This window comes from Hesperophylax consimilis, chromosome 15 (assembly GCF_061612785.1).
Source record: "Hesperophylax consimilis isolate HC1 chromosome 15, BYU_Hcon_1.0, whole genome shotgun sequence".
In the NCBI taxonomy this organism is placed as follows: Eukaryota; Metazoa; Arthropoda; class Insecta; order Trichoptera; family Limnephilidae; genus Hesperophylax; species Hesperophylax consimilis.
Window position 1 is genome coordinate 22688462 of NC_142850.1, and position 21327 is coordinate 22709788.

At 34.4% G+C, this 21327-nt stretch overlaps 1 protein-coding gene across 5 annotated transcripts in view; it reads right to left on the minus strand.

The window, feature by feature from the left end:
* The window catches only part of Sap47 (Synapse-associated protein 47kD), a 242082-nt gene that overhangs the window by 90328 nt on the left and 130427 nt on the right, over positions 1 to 21327 (minus strand). The gene's annotated exons all lie outside the window — the stretch shown is intronic.

Consider the following 21327-nt stretch of genomic DNA (forward strand, 5'->3'; position numbering starts at 1 on the left):
GTTTTTTAAGGCTTGTGAAAATTCGTTACATAATATTCATCTTATTTAAGTACACAAAAACAGGCATTGTGCCAGAAAATTTACGTACATAGATGTTTATTGTTATCAAATTTAATTTGTAGAACTCCATTTTAATTTTTTATAAATTCAATAATATTGTTATTGAGTTTATAAAAACAATTTATTTTTAAACAAGTTCTGCTGTGTAATTATTATTACGCGTGACAGCTGTTTCGCCCTCTGAAGCCATTATCAAACTGTGGGTAGCCCACTTAGCGTAAAAATGAGTGCATTATGAAGTACTTAATTATGCTATTAAAATAACCCTATGAGTCATCGTTGGGGAATAACTAACATAAAGACCTTCAGTCAAATTTAAACATTACAGTAATTGGGGAAACTTTACTGGGGTCATAACCATTAATAATTTCTAACATTTTACTCAGAATTCAATTAGGAAATCAGTAATTGATATTAAAACACCTATCTAGAAATAATATAAATGTATCGTCTGTAAGTGGGCTACCCACAGTTTGATAATGCCTTCAGAGGGCGAAACAGCTGTCACGCGTAATAATAATTACGCAGCAGAACTTGTTTAAAATTAAACTGTTTTTATAAACCCAATAACAATATTATTGAATATATAAAAAAATACATAGATGTTTGTTTATTTATAGAGGGGAGACGATTTACATATAGTTCCCGTGAGCACTTAGGCCATAGGCCCATTGTGCTATCTCCCATTTTACCTCAACCCTTTAACAGTCACCCGGTCCCTTTTATAAAGTTTACCAGGGTTCTCATTGGATATGTGGCTGTGTCTTCTGGTTCCACAATGTGTCTTCCAGGTCTCATCTCTCCTTTCTAATCCCCCTTGGTTCCCTGAAGGCCCCACAAGGGAAGAGAGCCTCATCTCTACTCTCCACTCCCATTTAGTTCCCTGAAGGCCCCACAAGGGAAGAGTTCACGGAGGTGGCCTCGATCGTATGTGTTTTAATACATAGTAATAACAAAAATGATAATGAGCTAAGGATCTTTGAAATTTCGCTTAAACGAAAATAAGACACGACGAAGCCGGGGAGCAAGTTAATAATTAAATTCAATAATTGGTACAATAAGTTTTCACTACTGAAAACCAATTTTTTTTTATAACTTTCGATCATAATATTGTACGATACAATGGAAGATTTTCAGGATCAAGGCATGAGTTAGAGAGAGACATAAAAGAATGATATTTTTATTCCATTGAATTTGTGCAAGAGAGAAGAAAGCCATAAAATTGTAACACTTCGTATTTTCCGTATAAAACCTACATAGTAGTTGTAATGCTTGGGGTGGCCAAGTGCATTTGTTCACAACTTGGAACAGCCTTGTAACATTAAACGAACTTTGAGACAAAAAAGTTACATATTAAAGCAGTTTTGTATGGGTTACGTGAAACTGGTCTAGCGCGAGTTTTATGTTACATCTTAAGTACTTAGTAATTTTAGTAAAACCTGACAAAAATCATTGGTGTGATTCAGCTAGTTCAATTTTTCGGTTAAGTAGGTACCTACTGCATTGCATCATGAACTTAATCGAACATAAAGGATAAGTTTTAGATATGGTTGGTTTTTAGATAACCGAAAAGCCTTTTTGCAAGTTTACGTTATTGTTTTATTATTGATGCTCGGTTTAAAATGATTAATGCTTATAATATGCAGCCACCTTTTCACGTATTAAAATAATAATCTAATATATATTATAAAAAGAAATCCGTATTTCCCTACCCGCCTAATTTTCTCCACAACCGGTGGTTGTGGTGGTAGATGACCCTTGGTGTCACATCGAAAGTAAGAAAGTTAGGAAAGTAAGGTGGTGGCTAAGCGTGAATGGGAATGGGTGACGAAAATGTGCTTTGTTTTGGGAAGGCCGTGAATACTTCAGATTATATCAGAATGGGCCCGCCGACAGCGTCATTGAGTCTGGAAGGTTCCAGAAAGTTCATGAAGGTTCTGGAAGGAGAAAGTTCAAGAAGGTTCTATAAGGTTCCAAACTGAGTGGCGGAGTGTGTAGGTGAGTCTAGAAGATTCCGGAAAGTTCGAGAATGCTTTAGAAAGTTCTGGAAGGAGCAACGCTTGGCGGGATACAGCTAGTGGAATTATAAAAATATAACTTCTTACTTTCTATTTATTTATTTTTTTATACACGGTGTCCGGAAACTCGTAGTACAAGCGGGAAACTGGAGAATCTACACCACATGGGGAACCCAAAAAAACATAAAGTTTTTTGATTTGAGCATTTTCAAAAAAAAAAAAAAACCAAAAAAAAAAAATTTTCGGCTATTTTAGGGTTAAAGTTTTTTCTGGTGTTTAGGGCTGAATAACAGATGTTTTAACCCTGCAGAGCAGAAATATTTTATGGTTACACCGGGTTAAATGAAGGGTGATTTCAAAATAATGCTTCAAATCCGAGTTTCTTCATTTGTTTTACTTTCAAATAGTTTTAATTAGTTGGGTACTTTGATCTTCAGTAATAATTTATAAGAATTAGATTAAAAAAAAAAAAAAAAAATCAACTTCAAACTCGATTTACTCGATAACGAAAGCTCAAATAAAAAAAATATACTACAAAATCGACTCCAAATGTGATGTAGATTCACCAGTTTCCCGCTTGTACTACGAGTTTCCGGACACCCTGTATATACAATAATATTAATATTGAGTTTATAAAAACAGTTTATTTTTAATAAAAATAAACTGTTTTTATAAACTCAATAATAATATTATTGAGTTTATAAAAATTAATTATAAATTAATTAATTAATTATTTAATTACAGACCCATTACATGTTTACCGACAATATACAAAATATTAACCTCTTGCTTGACAGATTTAATATATACTCATTTAGATGAAAAAAATATTTTATCTGAACAACAAAAAGGTTGTCGCAGAAAACATATGGGATGTAAAGAACAATTAGTTATTGATTCTGTAATTCTAAAACAGATTCAAACTCGAAAACGTAATTTACATACTTGCTATATAGACTACCAAAAGGCTTTCGATAGTGTCCCGCACTCGTGGCTGATCAAAGTATTAAATATATATAAAATTAACCCCATTATTATTAGCTTTCTGGAAAATATTATGTCCTTTTGGAATACCAATTTACTTATCAATTTAAAAGGTAAGAAAATAGTAATACCGGGCATTTCAATTAAAAGAGGAATTTTTCAAGGAGACTCATTGAGTCCTCTTTGGTTTTGTTTAGCATTGAATCCTCTATCTAAAATGTTAATTAAAAGCAAGTTTGGAATAAAAGTTAAGGGTAATACAAGGGAGAGTAGTACAATTTCGCATTTATTATATATGGATGACATAAAATTATTTTCGAATTCTGAACAAAATTTAGAGAAAATGATCGAGGTAGTTAAAAACTTTTCAGATGATATCAAAATGACTTTTGGTTTAGATAAATGTAGAACGATCCATATAGAGAAAGGCAAAATTGTAGATGGGGACGAGAGTATATTTAGAAATTTCCAAATTACTAGTATGAAAAGGGATGAGGTTTATAAGTATTTAGGATACCCACAATCAAATAGATTAGACCATAGTAGTATTAAAAATGATATTAGGATTAAATTTCAAACTAGGATCAGGAAAATTTTAAAATGCAATCTATCTGCTAAAAATTTAGTAAAAGCAATAAATACTTGGGCAATACCTCTATTAACGTACTCATTTGGCATAATTAAATGGTCTAATACAGATTAAGATAACTTAGAAAGATTAATTAGAACTACGCTAACAAAGTTTAATTGCCATCATCCAAATTCAGCTATAGAACGAGTTAATTTACCTAGAAATTTAGGAGGTAGAGGTATAGTCAAAATAACTTCTTTGAAACATAATCAGGTAGAAATGCTAAGAACTTTTTTCCATAGGAAAGCTCATAGCTCAGAAATGCACAAAATAATTTGCAAGGCAGATAGAAATATTACACCTTTAAATTTATACGATGAGAATGCCAACATTTTTATAAATCCCAACCAGGAATTATTAGATTCCTGGTCAAATAAAATTTTACACGCAAAACACTTCAATTATCTCAACCAAACGTATGTTGACAAAATTTCGTCAAACAAATGGTTGAGTATTGGAGAGTTGAGCGCAGAAATAGAAGGATTTATGCTTGCCATTCAGGATAGAGTCATTAATACTAAAAATTATAGAAAGCATATAATCAAAGATACAAATCAAATTGATGATTTGTGTAGAAAATGTTTGGCTTTTCCGGAAACTATAGAACATATTATATCGGGATGTTCTATATTAGCACCGTCCGAGTATACATTTAGGCACAATCAAGTTTTAAAAATAATTCACCAAAATTTGGTAATTAAACATAACTTGATTGACTGCCGTAATGTAGTACCATATTATGAATACGAACCAAATTCATTTTTAGAAAACGAATTTTATAAAATATATTATGATAAAACTATACTAAGAGACCGAGCGATTAGTCATAATAGACCCGATATAGTTTTACATGACAAAATTAAAAAAATAACTTATATCATTGATGTCGCTATTCCAAATTCCTGTAATATTCAAAAATCTGTTAGTGAAAAAATAAGAAAATACATAGATTTAGGAAATGAAATAAAAAGAATTTGGCATTCTCAGACTATAAAAATATTACCATTCGTTATTTCGGCTACTGGCATTATACCTAGCTCTCTAATTAAAAATTTAGGCGTATTAGATCTATCAAAAAAATTATATATAAAGATGCAAAAGTCGGTCATTTTGAATACATGTAGGATAACAAAAGATTTTTTAAATATTTATGTTGAGGGATCAGTAGGATTTATAGGCCCTGTTAGAAGTTCTACCGAGCCGAACCCTCTGATATGAAAATATCTGGAGACGGTGAATTATTTTCCCATTTGATCTCTGGTGATTTGACGTGTTGTTCTTGTATTGTTTTGTATTTATTTTGCTTATATAATGCACTTACATAATGTTGATTGACTAGATGATCATTTGTGGAAAAGTGAGTGGAAGGGTTAAGTTTTTCCTTTGGGGAAGACTTAACCCGGACAACTAAATCGGAAGTTTAAAAATATAAAAAAATAAATAAATAAAATGGAGTTCTACAAATTAAACTTAATAACAATAAAAAAATTAAAAAAAATAAAATTCTTACTTTCTGTTCCCATTATACGATCAAACATCACACCTATTTGTTTTCAAATTATTTTTAGTAAATTCTTATAATTGTATTTAACTGTCACATGCAATTATTGTTTATGGTATATTCATACCATTGAAATATAATAAACTTTTCTTAAACAAACTAAAATATATTGAATTCTGTAATCGTATATTGTCTAGAAAGTTGCGAAAATTCCTACATATGCCAAATATTAATATTTGGTGTGCCTTTAAATAAATATATTAGGTAGATTAGTACATAGTTCATCATCATTAATTACATCGTATCTTCCTAGTCGACTCCAATTAATTGGTTTCACGGGGTCTCCAAGAGTCCCTATCCGCATGACAAGGGATTTTTCTCTACCAAGCCTTCCGTCAAATTTTCTCTGGATTATCAGTTGAAAAATTTTGTATTTTTCACTCCTCGTTACAACCAAGATTGTAACGAGACTAAACACTGACTAAATGCATACAGCTTTAACTGAGTTAACATCTTTTACTATTACTCATAAACGACGCGTGTAACAAAAAGAGAGATCACAATGTAAATTTCAAACAACTGGTATAATTAAATATCATTAGATTAATCTTAATATTTAAAAAATCAGTTTGCGTATGTTTGCGATCGCAAAACTAGAAAAGTAGTTTGCTTAGTTTGTTAATCGCTGAAAATTTCAAAGTTTTTTCTTATTAGTGCCCGGAGTGTTTAGAGAGAGGTTTGAATAATATAGAAGTCGGGGGCGTCCGAGTAATACTGCAATATTTCGGCACCGGAATGTAGTTGGTCAATGTAGTTTTGATGTAATGTCGTTTTTTAACAGTAGCATTGAGATAAACAGTAGTGCATGGTGAAAGAAGTCAGAGACGCCCGAGAAAGACTTTAACAATAGCGAAGAATTACGGGGTCCACTAGTACTATATAATTTCATCAATCTGTAATTTTTAAAATCATTCGAATTTGATGGAAGTTTTCTTACGTTTCCTACTGCAGTAGGGTTGGCGGTTGCGTACGTCCAATTCCAAAGGTCGCATGGGCTCTTTTGACTTGCGAAACTAGTCTAAGTAAATTTTGGTATTTGATGATCACACCCCGTTCATCCCAAGTCTCGGTAAAGCACATAAAATTCACTAGATAGGCCCTACTCTACCACATCTCGCTTGGGTTGACATGAATTACCAGATTACCGATTGGACCGAGTAGCGAGATACGTGCTTAACGACCGTTGACGAATTTTACTGTCACTGGTGAAATCCAATAAAATAGTACCTACCTTAGACACAGTTGAAAAATGCCGGGAACCTGTATGGAACCGTTTTAACAACCTTACCTTATTAAGATTGGTTATTTTTAAATTAATTTCTCTCATGGCCTATGTCATCTTTGGGGGTGTTGTGTGGAGGGTCTTTTTAGTATAATGAAGGAGTTCTGGTAACAAAAAAGGTATGAGGGGTGGGTAGGAAACTTTGTGTCAATGTGTCCAGGACGTATGAATCCAACCCCCCCCCTCTGCGGTGCAAGGCGATGAGTCGAGAGAGTCTGGCTGGAGAGGTCAAAAGGTCTCCCTCGACCAGTCTGCCAAGACAAACTTCACCTCATGAACCTGGGCACCCCCGCTCAACAAAGTCACCAAATATAACAAACCACTTTGGATCACCTATGGCAGGGGTGATGGTTATCCAATAAACGGTTCGAATTATAATATTTTACAATCTATTTTTAAATAAAATTGTTAATGTTCGTTTGTTCAAAGTCTTAAATCTCCGAAAGTTCTTCACTAATTGCTTTGATTGACACAACGTTACATTCGAACACGCGTGTTTTTCTATACCTATATTATATAGACGTCACCTTAGGCCAGTGCAATTAGCGATTCGCGATCGAAGTAATTCCGGTAGTCCCAATTTTTTTATATGTTATATAAACTGATCTCCTGATGTAAAATCTGAATTTCCGACCTTGGCACACCTGTGCTCGCGCCGCCATTTTGAAAAAACTGGCCGAAATCGGGCCAAAATCTAGTTTTTCCCAAATATCTCATTTCCAATGCAAATTTCGGCTAAAGTATTTTCACAAATATAATAGAAAATAAAATAACCTACAACTTTTGTTAAATAAATTTCTTCTATCTCTAATAGGTACCGAGGTAGAAAGTCGTAAAGGTGCGTATATTTTTGAAAAAACAAGTTTTTTGCGCGACTTAGTTTGGTTTTTTATAAATACCTCGTTTCCAGTACAATTTTGTGAAAAATTTATTGATAATAATTTTGTAGAAAATAAAATTTCGTTAAAGAAATAGGTATATAATTTATATTTTTTATCTCTATTACGTATCCAAACTCTAATCCACCAAAACCAGGCCAAAAATTGAAACAGAGGTTAGGTGTTTTAAACTTGGCATTCCTTGATTTTATTTTTCTTTAACAATTATTGTTCTACATATACGTTGACAACAATCGTCAGACCTAGATATAAATATAGTAGATAGACTATTTCAGCATATCGGTCGCCATACATTCCCAATGGGAAGACCACTAAAATTGGCCAAGCCACTACATTTGTGCTCGCAGCTTGGTCTGACATGCCTATCAACGTAATCACAACATACATTTAAGATTATTAATACAATTAAGATGATAAGGTACATAAAAAAGATAAAAAATTGGTATTTTCGTAAAATTAACATTTATTGACATTCTTTTCTTTATTAGTTAAGTTGTCAGCATAACAAAAAATAAAATTAATGGTAGATCAGTTTAGACAGAAATACGAGCACTTGACTATAGTTTCTTACTTCTGGCCCTGAATAGCTTCTTCATCTGTCTTATCACCCAAATTTGTGGCGACTGGGTCATCATATTCCTCGTCATCGTCATCAACAAAGGCTTCTACAGCATTCTCGCATGAGTTGCTATTGCAATGAATGCAGAGTAAGGAACATTTCAAACCCGACTTTCTGCAGGTGCACTTTCCAGCGCAACCTTTTTTGCATTGACATGATATGAAGTTCAGCAAGGCCTGAGGTGCAGCTTCCTTCAACATTGTTACTGGAGTAAGTAACCCAACAGCTTCCTTTTTCCACCCCCATTCAGTCGGATCTTTATCGTGACCAAGCCAAGTCTGCACTTGCAAGTATGTTCTTGAAGCGTCTTGCTGGGCTGCATCTTTGGTGGGTGGTAGCCTGGATAAATTGAATTTGTTCTTTTTTACTCCTTTGACAAAAATGATGTACCTTAAATTTTCCAAATTTGATTTCTCGTTGCCGCTATACAAAAGTGCAAATAGTTGTTCGGCAGCCAAAGTGATCGTTTCTGTCTTTGCTTTTGGGTCTTGAAATACACGAACAAGTTCATTCACTGAGTGGATCTTGAGAAGAATATTACAAAATTTGTGCTTGCCTTGACCGAACGGAGCTCCAGTTGTATCGCAACCACTTATGGCATGAAGGAATAAAATGTTTTCAACTATTTCAAGGTGTTTAAAACATTTGTTCGAGTACAACGCGTTAGGTGATTTATTTTTTCCAACTTTTTGGTAATATACGTTGGGAGGTGAGAGAGCTGTGAGGAGTACTAGCAGATCAATATCCTGACCAACGATTATGACTACATCATGTTGAAATGACAATGAATTTGCTGTGTTCACTATGAAACGTCAGCATCCTCTTCAGCTTGTACTGTCGTTATGTGGGATCGTGCAAATGAGGTTCTGAGTAGTGAAACAAAACTTGTTCTTCTCATTTCCCAGAAATTTTTCCTGTGGCACTTGTGGGTGCATGCTTTCAAAAAACAAAACTTCAGCAGAAGTTGTAACTCTGGCACGCCGTGCTCTTTCCACCCCTTTAGTGCTTTTCTTTTCCATAGAATCTGGGTATCCATCGAATACCACTACTGCATTGGATCCATAATGATTTTGTACATACCTGACATATTGCTGGAAAATTACTGAAAAAGGTTGAGCACGACCCCATACCACTTTGTGCAGTAAATATCCTCCATCTTGTGTATTTTACTGCTTCCCAGTTCTGTATTATTTGGTAGAGGGTTGAATGATGAATAAAATATAGACTTCGTTCCTTTGCGCATGCCTTCCTCTGAGAAAAGAGACAATGGTACAGGAGAGAGTTCATATTGAATAGCATTAATGGATCTATTGCCATAGTCACACCCTGATTTTTGACACTGCTGGTCACCGCCGCAAGAGAAACTATCGCATCATTACGTTTTAAGTGTAAGTTATGGTTGATAACTTTAGACATAGCTAATTTCCCCATCTTTTCAGCCATGTGACAAGTGACTTTGCTATCCCCGATTGTGCCTCTGCTAATAGACATAATCACGTTTGTTTTAGGAAATGGTTCATGGCAAGCAAACCAATCAATGAGAGTTTGAACGTCTCGATCATCCCTCCTAATTCTTGTAGGCCTCATCTCTACATGTTGCTCTGACGTTTCTGATTCAATCCCACAGAATGACTCGATACCCTCACAAATGTTATGCAGATAAACTGTGAAGGGAACCGGAGGGGAGGAGTAGAAGGGTGGGGGGTAGCCCCCCCATACCGAAGTGCCCTCTAGTAAATTTATAGATGTATGTATTTAAAAATGCAAAAAAAAATCTAATAACGTGATAATAAACCGTGATTGATTTTCTGTGCGTACCTACCTAGATTTGTTTATTCTTTATATCGGTAAAAAAAACTATATAAACATAAAAACTGCACAGCCTTTTTTAAAATTTTATGTTCTACATAATTGGTATCAATAAAATTTTCATGAAATTCTACTGGAAACGAGGTATTTATAAAAAACCAAACCTAGTCGCGCAAAAAACTTGTTTTTTCAAAAATATACGCACCTTTACGACTTTCTACCTCGGTACCTATTAGAGATAAAAGAAATTTGTTTTGACAAAAGTTGTAGGTCATTTTATGTTCTATTATACTTGTTAAAATACTTTAGCCGAAATTTGCATTGGAAATGAGATATTTGGGAAAAACTAGATTTTGGCCCGATTTCGGCCAGTTTTTTCAAAATGGCGGCGCGAGCACAGGTGCGCCAAGGTCGGAAACTCAGATTTTACATCAGGAGATCAGTTTATATAACATATAAAAAAATTGGGACTACCGGAATTACTTCGATCGCGACCCCCTTTTTGGCGCTAATTGCACTGGCCTACCTGTGACAGGTTAAAACATGTTTTAAAAAAAACGCCATCTGTTGGACATGTTTTTTTTAAACAGTCCATTTTTTGGACTTAAAAGCAATACCCGCAATTGTTTATCTATGTGCACAGATATATTGAGCCATAGCAACGCGTGGCGGGGTACAGCAAAAAATCAATTTCTACGCCAAGAAGAGAGTTTGAAGATGAGTTTGGTGTAGGAGCTACTATAGTAATAATAATAACACAGCATTTACATAGCGCAGTTTTGTGTCATTTCACTTATCTATTATGCTGATGTGCGGAATTCGGCGGCTTAGCGACAGCCGACTGGCCATCGGCTCGATTGTCAGCGAGGTAAAGAAATGTCAGTGTAGAGTGCAACAGCGGGCGACTTTAACATCCTCGGAAGCTGTAATTTAGGGGAACGCGAAAAAAGGTTTACGAACCCTGACAAAGCCCTGTAACAAATTACCACTGTGCTGACCACAAAAACCAATAAATTTTACCCTTTCCGTCGAGATCCGGGTGTAAAACTTGATTATATTTTAAAGCATTAAATTAAACCATATTTTACCTACAATTATTCTGTCAAAGGTCTCTAAATGATAAGGAAAAAGAAAAAAATAATTTTCACACAATTTTTGTAAGCTCGACTAAAAGCTCGGCAAAACACGATTCTGTGAACAATGAGCTTTTAAAGCTACCGATTTACGACGTAAAATGAATAACAATTATCCTGTCAATGGTATTTAATTATACGCCCGTTAAAGGCTTGCTGATTACCAACAAGTGTGGGGACATAATAAAGATATTCATTTCGAAATGATCGATTGATTGAAATAATGTTTCGTAACACTTCGCCAATCATACTAAGCTAAAGTCAAGCAATAATGTAGCTCATACATATATAACGAGGCGAAATGCGTCGCATTTAAATGTAAAAAATCTATTGTATGAATTCTCATTTTTTGCAGGTCAAAATAATCACTGCATTGATGAAAGAAGTAGAACAATATTTTGTTGTTCACGAAGAAAAAAATAAAACAGTAGTAGAGGAGAACGGGGATAATTGTATCAATTTGAAGCTGACTTTTCACTGCGTTTTATGATACGTATAGATTTGCGAACCGAAACGCGAACCGAGCCACGAATTACGGAAAAGGAAAGAAGCGGCGTTTGGCGCCATTTGCGGTTGCTTCGTTCCTTTCCCATAAGTTAAGGTTCAGTTAGGCAGTTCGGCTCGCGTGTGTCTACGTAGCATTAGACCCCAACTCCGGGGTCAATTATACCAATAGCGGAATTATGATTAAAACACAGAATTCAGGCATAAAGTTGTCCGATTTCAATAATTTCGGCGAGAAAAACAGTTATTTTGTTAGTTTCTAAAATTACAGAATTACAAATATATTTAACTACCCAATTTATCTGACCTCAAGAAAACTCTTATGGAATTAGTCGGTTGAAATGTTATCACGAAACTTAATACGCAAGACGAAAAACAAAACATTACACATGTATGTTTCTACGTTTTATAGGAATACAAAAAAACCTTTATAATAATAAAAAATGTTTTATTTTCATTCTTTTTTTGTAACAAATAGAATGATATCCTCACTGGAATCTCCCGTGCCGAGGATTTGAGTTAATATTAAAACTTAATACTATAAACATTGTGAAGTAGTTATAAATATATTATATACTGTTTTTTCTAAAACAAATTATAAATATATTACGTAGCATTTTTAGTACAGTTGAGTGGTTTCAGTTTCAGTCTGTATTTGGTGTCAGTAAATGTTCTATTTCTGATCTCCCTATGTTTTGTATCCAGCTTTTTATTTGAGATTTAAATGTCATAATGTTAACGTGATTTTTGAATAAGAGTGGGATTTTGCCGTAGAGTATGGTACCATCGTATAATAAGCTTTTTTATCCAAATGGTGTATTTCTAGTTGCTTGTTGGATATGTTTTTGACCCTGAGGGCTAGTGTTTCTAATAATATCCGTATTAGTTGTAATTTCTTGTGTACTGTATTTACCAATTTCGGAAGCGGGTATGGGAACCGCTGCCCGGGGAACCATTTAGTGTATAACTAACACCTCTGACATGTCGCCCTAACTGGTTCGCTACGTTAACTGACTTAGCAGGGGTGCCTAGATTCATGGGGTGAGGATTTTCTAGGTCTTGGCGACGGATGCGTCTGCCCACTTACTGGGTGGTGGGCCGGATCGGGACTGGTTGAGGGAGACTATTTAACCTATCCAGTTGGACTCACTCAACCCATCACAGTGGGAGGGGTGGATTCGTATGTCCGTCGCTCCTGAACACACTGAACCCCAGATTCCTACACACCCCTCATACTTTTTTCTTCCCAGAACTATTTCTCCTTCCTTTCCTTAAAAAGAACCTCCTCACAGCATCCACATAGATGATATAGGCCCTGAGGTAAATCATATCCTTCAGGGTCTCCTGTGTGGAGCTAGTGTCAAAAAAATGAACGTAAAGGCGTATTGAATAATAATATAGTTATTTTTCGGAATAACTTTATTGAGTAAAACCTCAAATTGTAATATTTAATTATTGAAGACATTATTAGCGATTTCTAAACGAAAATCTGAAATAGAAAAATCAGAAAAGGATACGGTCACATTTAGGACTCGAACCCAGGAGCCTTGTCTTTCGGGGACACAGACCCGGAACACACGGGACACAGTCCCGGAAAGACAAGGGTCCTGGGTTCGAGTCCTAGATGTGACCGTATCCTTTTCTGATTTTTCTGTTTCAGATTTTCGTTTAGAAATCGCTAATATTGTCTTCAATAATTAATAATATAGTTGTTTAATTGACATGTTAAGATTGCTGAAGAGTTCGTTAATCACAGGTTGTTCTTACAGGTAGTGACTTTGAACCTATACAATAACTCAACTATTTAAATTGATACACGAAGGACAATAATTTAAGAGATGTTGGCAACGGGATGGTTAAAACATCACAATCGTAATCGTTGATATTCTAGTCACAAACAGCTGAAAATTATCAAAATGTTTTGATCGTGTCCATCACTATCTAAAAGATCATTACGAAAATTCTTAGATGTTTAAATCGAGGTCGTTTAATGTAGATGTTCCGATAGCACAAAACGGTTCGGCCGTCGGATTAATGGGTAGCTGAATAAATTATCGGAGGGCCTCCGAAATACAAATGAACCTTTCAAGAAAGGAAATTCTAAATTTCGGGAAGGGAAGAAGGACCAGGGAATGCTAAACGGTGGGACGTGCCCGCATAACGAAAACGATTAATTATTAGATAAAATAAATTACTGTGAACTGGTAAGTTAAACGATCAAATAGTGGGGGTAAAAAAACTGGTGTTTTATTAGTAGGCGTCGATTGGAATGAAGCACGTCTTATTCTTCGGTAACCATCTCTCATCGGAGATTGGCTATCATGATGGCAAAACTTAATTACGCAGACGCGAATTTCATGTATCAAATTACACTGCCAGAATTACATACGGACGGAATTACACACGCAGGAAATTGAAAGTACTGTAATTACACAAGTCAAAAAATCTGTTTTTAATAGGTTAGTTTAATATCTAGGTCGTCTTACTAGTTAGATACATGAAGGTTCAACGTTGGCATGGTAAAGCCGGCCTTGAGCCCCCGCATACCCAAGTTACTCGTTAACTCTTTAAATTTTAAGTTACAAAAAAAGGTTATTTGAAGATAATATCTATAAATATGTATGAAATTCCCTCGATAGAATAAAATCGCGAGGTAAGCTCTAAAAATTATTAAAAACAAGTTTTGTTCTGTTATTTAATATGCTGTAAGAATTAAAAAATTCACAGTGTATCTTTAAATGCAACTAAAGCATTTGACGAGAGATTTTAGTTTTATTTCACAATGTTTGCTTAATTATTATCGTTTTTTAATATTAGCGCGCTCCCTCTAACATTCGTATTTAAAAATCTCCCTTTCAAACCATCTTTGAACGCTTAGGTACTACAGGGCCTTAAGCCTAGTTTTTAATGCTGTTTTAACATTGATTTCAGCGTTTTAACCGTATAAACACCGCGGTAATAAGTCAAGTTTCACCGTTCCGACCTTACGCACCGTGCTATATTTACACAGCATTTGCAAGTAAGAGGCTTGGTGTTCAGTATATGCCATATAAATTTCAAAAGTAGATTAGCGTAATTTTTTCCGTGTGTAATTCTTGCACTGTTATATCTATAAGTGAAATTCACGCCTGTATAATTTCGTTACGTATTACCATCACCCCGAAACTATCATAACTCCACAGACTGAAGCCGGGAAAAACTCAGCGGAACTAAACTTTTGCCATTCGCTAAAGTTTAGAGATAAGTTTTTTAGCTGTGATGTGCGGCGTCTACCTGCATTGCGTCTTCCTACAATATTGGGTAATGTTGGATGTATTCTCCCATAGATAATTTAACCATTATGAGCATGAAATAAAATGTCGCCAACATCGTTCACCCATATTAGCATGAAATACATTGTCGCCAACATCGTTCACCCATATTAGCATTAAATAAATTGTCGCCGACATCGTTAACCCACATTTGCATGAAATAAATTGTCGACAACATCGGTCACCCATATTAGCATGAAATGAATTGTCGCCAACATCGTTCACTCATGTTAGCATGAAACAAATTGTCGCCAACATCGTACACTCATACCACCGCAAATCGCTTCTGTAGTATTTTATTTTATTTATTCTGTGTATTTTGAGAAGTGCTTGCTTCTTCGGGATGTTGTTTAGGGTAAAAAATATATATTAAGAACTGTATACATTACAGTGGATTATATTCATTTGTCATTTATTTATTCGTTTGGAATATTTGGAAACTTCAGCCCTTACCGGATGGACGAGAAAAATACTCGAGCGATAATAATTGAAAAATCAACAAGATAGTACCTGGGTATTAGCATGACAAAGTCGGGATAACCTTCTTAACCGGCGGGCATAATAAATTATTATTACTGGGAATAATAACACCTAACAAATTCAGAGAGAAATAATTGAATTCGGTGATTAGAAAACCAGAAAAAATATTTGAAGAGGTTCATTTGTTTCCCTGTTTTAATTAATATTTCTTGACTTAAGTGGACATCCAAATTATTACGTTAAGTTTTATTCACGTTTTCTGATTCATTTTTTCAGCCCTGTTCATCTTGACCCTTCAGTACTTTAATCACTTTGTACAGTTTGCAATGTTTTCTGTGTATTTTAAATGCGCTATATACATCTTTTATTTTAATTTTCCGTAAAAACAAATACTGTTTTAGAAACTGGATAAAATTATCTTTCTGGCGTAAATAAACATTACTATTTCTAAATAATAAAACTTTAATATCAAACGTGAAAAATGTAGTCAAAAACACTAACCACATTTTTACTCCAATCATACAAAAATTGAGATAGCTCGATGTTACGAAAACACGTTCGTTTTGTTTGGGAATTTGTAAGAAAACTGTGATTTCACTTTTATCTCGAAAAATAATTTCCCTTTTGGCCTGTGTCATTTTTGGGGATGCTGTGTGATGAGTCTAGACAAACCTCACCCAATAAACCCTTGATCCCCTACTGAGTCACCAAACGTAGCGTAAAATAGTTGGGAAAGGGGAAGTTTGGGGTGTAGATACCTGGCACTTCGAATCTTGCCACTAAATTAGAATAAAGCCATTTCAGGCAAAGTTACGATTCTGAATATCGATCTGTGGCGATACCCAGATGTTAATATATTGGATATGCTTTGGGTACATTCAACGAACTCCCTCCCACAATTCTCCCGATATTTTCACGCGAATATCTACTGCCTCCCTTACTACGTGACGTATTTTATTAACGACTCTGAAGATTTTGTTCACATTTTAGACCTAAGCTTGTTTTCTAACAGGGCGCGTATAATAAAATTAAAACAAAGAAAACAAACAAACTTCAAAGTTTCAATTCAATTATAAAGTTGAATGTTGTTTCAAGATGGTAAAATGAGATCAGCAAGTATTCTAGAAAAATAAAACCGTCATTGAAAAAGGTCTGCAGACATTGAAGATACTTTCGTACGCGTGAAGTCAAGTAGCTAATTTGGTTTCGTCTAACTTTGCAAGGAAAAAATATCAAGTCCCGACTAGAGACGGTTGATATTCTTGTCCCGGTGACTTTGCTGTCACCGAAACTGCTCATAAAGTAACCTGATAAAGATATAACAATAATCTCTAGTCCTGACTCTAGTCCCTAATCAGGAAGGCAGAACCTGTTCCTACAGCCAGAAGGCTAAACGTCGAAATATAGAGCGTCTGTCGTTTTCTGACGTAAAGTTAGTTTAAAATATTGTCAATATATACTATGTTTTAAGGCTGTAATTTGACATGACAGTTTCTCCGTAAAGGGGGGCAGTGAGTGACGGGTGCTTGATGGGAAATATTGAAGGGACCTTCACAAACAAAAAAGTTCACCGGAAAATAGCGAAAGTTCTTTTAAAAAAAAATTTCACTACGGATGCCATTATCAGCGAAAACGTTTTTAAAAGACTCCCATACTAAGGTCCCGCCAGAGTTAGTGATGAAACGCGTCGAAAAATATTTAAATATATCTCGTGACCCAAGGGTTGTGGCGCAAAGTGTTTGACCACTGTCCGTGGCTTGTTTTATTATTAGTGCGTTTACGTCGTCAAGCGGGGAGGGGTGAGATAAGAACCTCGAAATTCATTCTGCGCGACCGAAGAATCGGTCATAACTCCGCAACGGAAAGGGGTGCAAGAGTTATTCGTGCGTCGTCGTGTAAATCTTGAGGTTCTCTAAAAAATAAGCAGAGCAAAAAAAATATGCCCAGTGAAGAACGACGAACGTATTCAAGAAGTTACGGTGGTGTAGATATACTACCCACCCCTACTTTTTATGGATTCACTCTCATTTTTTTTTAAATTTGAGTTACAAAACTTACCCAAATGATAATTCAGGGGAGGAATATTGGTAAAGTAAGTAAGAAGCTGCACTTCAGTGGCTTCCAAACTTGTGCAGTTCTACAGAGTTCGTTCCATGGTAGCCAACCTCCGATAGGTGAGGGCAATCAGAGTTACATAATTTTTTAAATAAATAAAAATACCTGATAAAAGCTCCAGATTACCAAAACGGCTGAAATCACAAATCTGAAGCTAAGCAACTAAAATGAACATTTTTAACAAATTATTATAAGTAATCCACCTGAAACACCTATACAAATTGAAAAAGTCTCCCAAGAAAGAATTATAATAAATGCCGAGGGGAATTGAACCCGTAGTCTTCTGTATGCCGGTCAGCTGCTCTAACAATTAAGCTACGTCTACATTTTCCAAACTCGCCAAATAATTGAATATGTATTAGTATTTTTCATTCAACAATTATTACTTATTCTTTTTTTTCGCCTGGAAGCAACCGAGCTACGTCAGCTTATTCCACACGGGTATTTCAGGTGGATAATCATAGCTTATAATGATTTGTTATCCTTTGTGCTATGCATAAAAACCTTATAAACATTAGTTTAACATTTTTGCTTGAATATGTCTATGAATAGACAATCATAATCGTGAATTATCCTACATTATTTTGTCCAAAGGGTGATTGTCACATTATCTCTAAATAGTATACAAATATGCCACTACCCGCGTCTGTCTGTTTGTGCGCTTAGTTCTTCTAAACTATGCTACGGAGTTTGATAGGGTTTTCACTATAATTTAGAGAATTTCTTCCGGAAGGTTTATATATACTCTTATAATACATGGATATTTTATTTATTGAAAACAGAAAGTCGAGTAACGCCAGGTACATGTCAGCTAGTTATGAGATAAATCTCACGGGGGAACACGAGCAAAGTTCACTCAGAAGTTGAAAGGAGGGCTAAGGGAGAGAAGGGGGGGGGGGGGGGTAAGATCAGAGATTGCACTCGGTACAAAGGGAAATTAATCGAGTGCATTGACATAGGCCGATTGCTTCAGTTAAATAATAATATCGAGAGAATTTCGAAACATAGTAACGAATAGGGTATTTTCACTGTTTGTTTCATTTTAAACTAGCGCAAACCCATAAAAAGTCACGGGTATAATAATAATTGTATTTACAAAAAAATATTTGTCTCGGGATAGGTAGGTATTGGGATCCCGGGATGGTATTAAACTTTCTTAAATTCCCGAAAACGAATTTGTCGGGACCCCAAAATACAAAATAATATCACACCGGCTAAATTTTGAAGGGGCAGTTCCGGGTCCCAGTGACAGCACTGCATAGCAACCAAGTACGTCATCGCCAAAATCAATCCGTTTACAAATTTGGGTTTTAGATCGTTCTCAAAATAAATATTTAAAAACATAACATTTTTAGTGTCACGTTTAAGACCAGAAAAATAAACTATAAATATTCCAAACATTTTTGACAATACCTATTCCACATTTATGAAAATACCCCATTAATCGATTTTACAAAAAAAATTAACCCCTCTTTAAGGCCTCTGGCATTTTGACCGCTACATTTCTTAAAGATGCTGTCAGAAAGTCAGAGAATATGTGTGTATTTCTCATCTCAATAAAATCCAAATGAATGGAATATTTCTGAAAGTATCAGTAACTGTTTTCGAAAAGTGATGAAATATTCCTTCAAATATTATAATTAATAAAAAAAAATATGGCTCACCCCTTTCGTCTAAACACTGAACTAACATTACAGATAACGAAAAAAACATATATTATTAGACAAATGTATTATAAACATTGCTGCTACCTCACTTTTTGTCGTTTCATATAAAAATAAATAATAAAAAAACTCACAAAGTTTCAATTTTTTTCTCATACACATTTAAATTATTCAGTGGTTGACTTATATTTTAATGTAAAGCTTGGTATTTTTTCTATCTAGCGTCTTTTAGTTCAAATTTCTAAATAAAGCGGTAATGAAGACTTAACAATTTTTATGAGACACATATAAGCTGTACCGAAAAGCAAACAAATTAACCTGAGGAGTTAATCACATTTGGCTATTTAAAATTATAATTTGAATAGTGGGTTAACGTCTATTCTTTTATAATAAAGAACAGTGTCTGTGGTAGGCGGGCAAGCGCGTGTTGCTTTGATTTTAATATTACATTTAATTAATTATTTTATTTTGAAAAACAGTGAATCTAATTGAATCAACAAAATCTACAATTATTAACATTACATTTTAATTACGTCAGTTGAGACGCAGCGTTTAAATGTTTAAAAATATTTTCACACAATTATTATCTTTGAAGATAACAACATAACATTCAACATCATTAAAAACACATTAAGGTTTATTTTCAGCCGTTTTATCAGAAAGTGCTTGAACATCAAATGACTATTATTAAACGAGATACTAAATTATATTAAATGAGATACATTGCGTACATCACTTTATTTATAACGACGAGCTAACAGGGTGAATAAACTGATGTAGACAAAGTTACGGCGCTTCATAGAAGTATAATTTATTTTATTTATTTATTCAACGCCCAGAGGGCTTTTACATGTAGGTGGTACAATTTTCACAGTTTTGAAACATAAGAAAGAAATAATAAAAATAAAATTACATTAAAAAAATAATATATGCAAGAAACAAAATTAAAAATAACAAGAACATAAATTAAAAAATTCAGCGATTTACAAAAAAAAATTCGGTTTACAAAAATATAACTTCCATTTAGGAATAGTGTTGAAATAAGTCTTTTACGTAATCCACAACATTCGCAATGTTGATATTAAATATATCACCTAAGTATTGGTTTCCCATAGTATGAAACCGTTGTATTGGGTTCGCAATGTAATTGCGCTTATGTGTGTTGCAGTGGAATAGTGTATTTTGTCGTGTTGTTATTGTAGGTATTCGTAAGTTTATGAGTTGCAGAAGTTCGCAACAGTCAAATTTAATCACTATAATGCTATGTATACGTACGCGAGCAGAACTGCCGAGCTGAACATCAACTTATGGGAAAGGATCGAAGCAACCGCCGCAAGCGCAAAACGCCGCTTGCATTTGCTTCGTTCCTTTCCCGTAATTTGTGTCTCGGTTCGCGGTTTGTTTCGCAAATGTATACGTACCAGTATATGAATCAAAAAGTTGTATTAAATAATTTGCACAAAATGTACGAGATTTCTTTTAATCCTTTTTTTCATTCTTGTAAGTTATCCCGCAAATTCAAACAATTTCACGGCCCGCGACACTTTTAATTATGTAAGATTGATTTTGGTATAACGCCTCAGTTTAATAATAATTATAAAACAAAATAAAGACACACTTTTCCAGGTCACAAAAAACCTGACGATATTTCAATTTTCCCAAAACACATTTCTTTTTTTAATATCAACGGTATAAAATACACCATATGCAATATATTATAAAAAGTGACATCAGAAAATATACAATTAACAGAAACTCTAGATGGATATAAAAAGTTAGAGATACAAGTACATGCAAAACTTATAGGTAGACTAGGTTAGATTAGTATTGATTGAAATATATGATAGTATAGATACATGATATAATATATTACAATAGCTAAAATGTATGCATTTATTTTCAGGTTTTGGTTGAAAGCAGGTAAGTGCCAATCAAGCTGTTGGTTCACCTTATTGACCCAAGTTTCCTCACTCAGTTGCCCTAGGCAGTTCATTTTATATACATATTTATTTGACTTTTTACGTAAGTATGAGTAGACTTACATTTTATTGGTCATGATTTAAAAGATATTATATTAAAACCTTTTTGTACCTAGCTTCTGTGCAGTTAAACAGATCCGCTACATCTGCGTACCTATTAGTAATTTCATGTAATCTAGGTACAAGCGAGTGTTTGAAATGTTCAGTCTTAGAATTAATAATAATAATAATAATTGGATAATTTGTAGAGCGCCGTTTTTGTGAAAAATCACCTCAAG